We start from the raw sequence: 6,000 nt of genomic DNA on the forward strand, positions 1-6,000 counted from the left end.
CAAGACTGCCCGACTCTTGGCCGATCCCCGTGAGTGGGTATGCGCCAAAGACTCTAAGGTCACCATCATCATCATGTGCGCACTGAGAAGTACGGCACATACTGTATAGCCACGTGCAAGGGCCGCACTTTTGTTTCGGGATTTTGACGAGGTGCGGCCCTTACACGAGACCAGGTCCATTGGTGTAATTTTTCCGACTACGAGTAGCGAGAGCTCGCACGCATTCCCAAGGAAGACTTGCCTCGATTTTCTCGTTGCAGCTTGCGCCTCTTTCTGCTTCTGTCGCCAACGTACGCACTTGTCGACGCCGAAGTTCCGGCGTCTTGAGCTTAAGTGCCGCGTCGTACGCCATCAAACGCTTCCTCTCCACTGGGGACTCCCGGCAGCTGACAGATGAGCCGAAGCATAAATTCAAGATGACTACGAAAACTAACCGCACAAACAAAAGAAGGCGCCGGCGGCTCGCACACTGCCACGGATGAACCGTTCGGGTCCTTGCCCCGAAAATCGGAGGTAACGGCGTCAGAGGTCAAATAAAGCCCCTGGGAAAAAATTCCAGGGGATTTCAGTTCAAAGCGCTGCTCCCGCCGTCTAGCAGCTGCGCGCGAACATTCGCTGATGAGCACGCGGGCATCAGCGCACCGAAAGCTACTGCTTCAAGGTTGGATCTTTTCCCCAGAATTCTAGAGCGCAGCTCTTAAGCGCCCGTTCCTGTGTTGAGCGTCGGCGTTGCCGGCGTAACCGAGCGAACGAGCGCAGCAAATGAAAGAGCGAACGCAGAGAGAAGGAGTGGATGAAAAATGCGGCGAGAGCGAAAAAAGTGCGAGGCGGAAAGCGGGCGAGGAGGGTGTGGCGAAAGCGCGAAAAAAAAAGCGTAGTGTCTGCGGCGACGACCGCTACGAGATGGCGGAGTAGCGTGCCGCTGTCTGTTCACCGATAACTTCTTTATCTTTCTTTGGTCACTGCTTTTGAACGGCTAACGTTATTCCTCGTTAAACATTATCCCTCGACGCATGACGCACCTGCATGTATCACACGTTTCTCGAATGTTTTCGATTGTTCTATCCGTTGGATGTTGTCATCAAATCCTTTTGTAATCTGGGGCGCGATCGGAGGTCTTTGTTCGGAAATAACGGGTTCAGTCGCTGCAACGTCGCACTTTAGGCGGGCCGCAAAAAGAGAGAGAGCAAGCAATCGGCAAGCGGTGCACTCCCCGGAAGTTGACGCGCCTCGTTTGTCGTCTGCTTGTAGACAATATACTGCAAAACAAAATGCTTGTCGCCTTCTAATGAATAAAATTTTATATGAAAAAGTATGTTTTTTCTTCTCAAAATTAAAGCCGTTCTCAAACAGTAACACATATGACTATTACAATTTATTACGATTTGTTTCCCTGCGTGGTCGCTAGGTGGTCTCGCGCACAGCGAAAAATAAAAGAACGACGGGAACAGTGGCGCACTTTTCAAGAGGCAACAGCAACACGTAGTCCCACCGCAATATCCGAATGGGCCCCCGGGTCTCGGCGCGTCAGGGTTCAACGCACTGTTCATTTCCAGAAATGAAAGCAACGCTGGAATTCGCTTTCTGCCATCTATTCAAACGCACTTCGCAACTCCAACCGCTCCACTTCCTCATTGAGCATCGCCAACGCAACAACCGAAGCTCCCATTGCAAGCGCCATTTTCTCGAATTAGACAATGGATTGGATCCGAACGTGCCATTCCGTAGCCGCAGCCGCCGTTTCGATCCAATCCATCCACCAGACGTGCCATGCGAAGCCGGTCTCATAGCGAGCGCGTGATCGCTCAAACGGAGCACCTTTCGACGCATTCTGCTCATGGCAGACGGCGTGCCCGGTTTCAAAATGATTGACAGGAGCGTGTCGTCATTTTGACGTCACCGAAAACGTGGGCGCGCCCCGCGGCTGATGACGTCGGCGCGGCCTAGGCCAATCGCGTGCGGCGAAACTGAACGCGCATTCCGAACAACGATCTCCGCGCGTGCGCCTGATTCTATGCGCGACGCGAATCATGTAGTACGTTCTGGAAGCCACGCTGGCAACCAGCGATTACACAATGGAACCTTCGACGAGTCATGTATAAAAGCCGACGCTCTTGACCCGCAGGTCAAATTTTCTACGATCGCCGACTCTGCTACATGTCTTTCTCAAATGCATTGCCAGAGTATATCGCGAAATGAAAACATGTATAGAGCTACGCTCAAACTTCGCATCAGGGAGTATCGTAATCGACGGCGAATTATTTTCATCTGCCAAATTGGAGGTGCGGCCCATACACCGGTGCTATATCATACGGTACCGAAACATATTTAAGAATTCTACACGCCCACCGTTCTTTTACGCGTAAGTGTAGATGGCCTGTCTATGAAATCGGCGTGATTATGTTTGAAGCAGAGAGGGAAGCGATCGCGCTGGAGGAGAAAGGCGCCAGGAGGTGGAGAAGAGAATCGCCGCGTTCACGCCCTTTCCGTTTGTGCTTCGCCACCGCAGTGATCGCTGTGCGGTGCTGATCTTAGCATGTATATCAATGTGCGCTTCCCCTGTGGCGCTCCAGGCGTCGCACCGTTGAGATCCATGTAGCAGCCGCGACCGCGTCCTTTTTTTGTTATTGCGATAAATACTTGCCGTTAACGCCTAATTCTTGATGTGTATATGTGGATTATATGTGTGCTGTGAGGCCTGTGTTGTGTATGAATTGAAGCAGTGTTTTGTGGAATCTGTTATCTTGTATCCAGCGGTCATAGCTGGTTGTCACACTGTAGCGGAGGTCGGCTTGCAGTAAGAGACGCGAGCGTTCCGATTGTAAACCAGTACATGTCCATATTAGGTGGTATGCATCTGCTTCCGTCACAGGGACGGAGCAGTATGGACACGTAGCACCCAGTGGTAAATGCGACCAGTTCCACCTTGAGATCTCAGCCGGTGTAGGGGCCACCCCTGCCCGAAGCCTCCTAAGCACAACTTCCTCCGCCCTGGTATAAGGTGAAGGGGGAGGGAGCAGACACACGGTTGGATAAGAACGCGTGTGTCCTGCCGACGAAAATTTTTACGGGCTCGGAGCGAGTTAGGGGCTGGAGGTGGGAGGGGAATAGACGGAAGATCTGGAGTAGGAGGGCAGTGTGCCTGTTGGTAAGCCGCAATGTTGTGAGGGTTCGCTGCATGGCCTTGAATACAGTGTACCTTGACGCAAGTAGCTGTTTTACTATTCATAGTGTGTATTGTCTCGCAGATTTCCATCGCCTTGTCAGCCTTCTTGAGTTCCCGAATAGCCGCTAAAGAATCAGTGAAGATGTCTAGTTGTTTCATGGTAGGCAACTTAGATGTCGCATCTTGCACAGCGTCGTGGATGGCTTGCAGTTCCATTACTAGAGCGCTGGCTTCCGTAGATAAATAGCGCTGGTGGCGGCTGATGAAATTATGCGTAGTACTGAGTAATGATGTCCTCCCGCCATCTGGGAGAATAGCAGCATCCGTATAGACTTTACAGGTGTTAGCGCATGATGCATCGATGATATTGTGTTCGTCAATAATGCGTGTTGTATCGTAGCGTCGTACTTCGTTGGCTTATTAGTTGTGATGCTGGTGAATTCCGCACCCTTTCCGTTTGCGCTTCGACGCCGCGGTGCTCGCTGTACATGTTCGTGGCGTCACTTGTTTGCATGTGTAGCAATATGCGCGTTCCCTGTAGCACACCGGGCCTCGCACCAGTCGCGATCCATGTAGCGTGCGCGACCGCGTTCGCGCCCTTTCCGTTTGTCCTTCGACGAACACGGATACGCTTGCGCGTAACATGCGTTCACGTAGTGAAGCGGCACTGTAACTTTTTTAAGGCGAAGGCCTTACATCTCTATGTTTCAAGGTCGCGTTGTGAGGTACAGAAAAACGGAGCGCGCAGGGAAAGGGAAACGGTAGCGCCAGTGGAGAGCTTTAGTGAAATGGCGACGGAACGCAGTCGAAGAGTTGAGGGAAATGGCAACGCCGGCGCAGTAGGAGCGTGGAGCGAAATGACAACATCGGCGCTGAAGAGGAGGAGGGAAATGTGAGCGGCGTCGCCGGAGGGCGTATACGGCGTATGTCAGCTGTGAGCCCGCAGAACGTTCTCAAAACGGCGGCAACACGCTCGTGCGCCTTGTACACGTCGCCGCGTGAGCTCAGTGTTTCATTCCAGATCGCTATGGGTGACGACGGACCAGGCTATAGTCGCGGGCGGGGAATACCGAGAAAGTACCCCACAGCGGAAGAGGCTACAGCAGCTGGAAATGCCGCTCGTCGTAACCGCTGTCGAGAGGGAGTAACTATGGATGAAGCTGCGGCAGCCGCCCGTTGAGAACACCAGGCGGCCCTAATGCGACGCAAGCGGCCTGGGAATGCAGAATTGGTGGAGAGAGAGGCCGCTACCGCACGTGGAAGATGAGCCGCCTTAGGAGGCGAAAGGTGCCGACGGGGGCGAATAGGAGACTCCTGGCGATGGGGAGTGAGCGAGCGGAACGAGCTTCGGGGGGCGCTGTCCACAGGGCGCTGTCCAACTAGGCCTTCGCCTTCACATTCTTAGAAAGTTGTAAGTATCCCCCGTAATTTTTAACACGCTGGCTGGTTTTTAGCTCATAAGCATGTTCGAATACAAAACTTATCCAACGTAATTGAGGGGTAATCTCCCAGAAAACATTGACTTGAGCTAACAAGCCGAAAAGAAGAAAATAATGGCAGAAAGAATGACTAATGAAATGCGGAAGCCGAGTAACATTACCGGTAATACGGAAGCGGGATAACGTTACCGCAAACACGCATTACAAATTGCAAGTGTAAGTACACCAATGTGCTCTCAAATTTGCAGCTGCGCTTTAACGACCCCCCTGAGAGAGACTATAGCATTTTGTACGAGCACGATTACGAGAACAACAGATCTCGTTAACTATACACGGAATCGTGGGACCTATCTTGGTTTTGTATTTACGCACGAACACAAATTCTGGATATTTCACCTAACAACTGCTTCAAAAGGCATCCGATTACCAGTATGAACGCGATGGACTCCATCAAGAGAATAATAATCAACGTCGTGGTGATTATTTTTGCATTCGAAATAAAATATGGAAGGAAAATTTGAAGGACAAGCATATCGAACTGTTACTAAGCAGCTATCTTTTCATTTATGTTAACTTTATGTAGACTCTAACGTAATTCACTACACCTACCATTCGACCAAATCAAATTATATTCAAAACAGTGACGATCGCACACGCCTATGCTGTTCTCACATATTGATAACACCACTTACGCCGGCTGTTACCTCTTTCTGGCGGCAACTGTACCGCGGCCTCCATGTTTCTTCTTGTCTGTCCTGCGACACGTGTATTGAAAATGTGTACGAAATGCACCGGCTGTGTAATTTTCCTGCACTTCATCAAGCCCGTCTGGCTACCTTCGTACGATAGGCCTTCACCCTGGACGCCGCATCCTGATATGAAACGCTGAATGCATGTCCCCTACTACCTGCCCGAAACAAATCTGTTTGCCTATCTGTAACCACATGTTTATTATGCTTAAATACGAGCTTCTGAAATAAAAAGTGTAGATGTACACCCGTGAGCAAAAGTATACGGACCACAGGGTTGCCGAAAAAGCTGGATTTCTTCGTAATTAACAAGCATAAGCTAGAATTGACGAGTACAGTAAAAAGTTCGCTATGCAAAGTTTGGACTGCAGTCCTACATTTCAAGTAGCATTCACAGGCAGAGGAAAAAATCGGCATTACCGCGAAAGCCCTGGTCCGTATACTTTTGCTCGCGGGTGTACGCCATTCGGTACGGCGCAAGTCGCTCAACTCTTCCGTTTCTCCCACATCTCCGGCGCCGGAGAGATTGTCAAGAAAAACCAGAGATCAGCAGTGTTCTTGCGGGTAAACATAGGTCAGGAGCATGAGATAAGGGAGCGATAGTCGCCGTGCCAACGAGTAGACAATACGGAACGCACAGCCGTCT

Source organism: Dermacentor silvarum, chromosome 9, assembly GCF_013339745.2.
Source record: "Dermacentor silvarum isolate Dsil-2018 chromosome 9, BIME_Dsil_1.4, whole genome shotgun sequence".
In the NCBI taxonomy this organism is placed as follows: Eukaryota; Metazoa; Arthropoda; class Arachnida; order Ixodida; family Ixodidae; genus Dermacentor; species Dermacentor silvarum.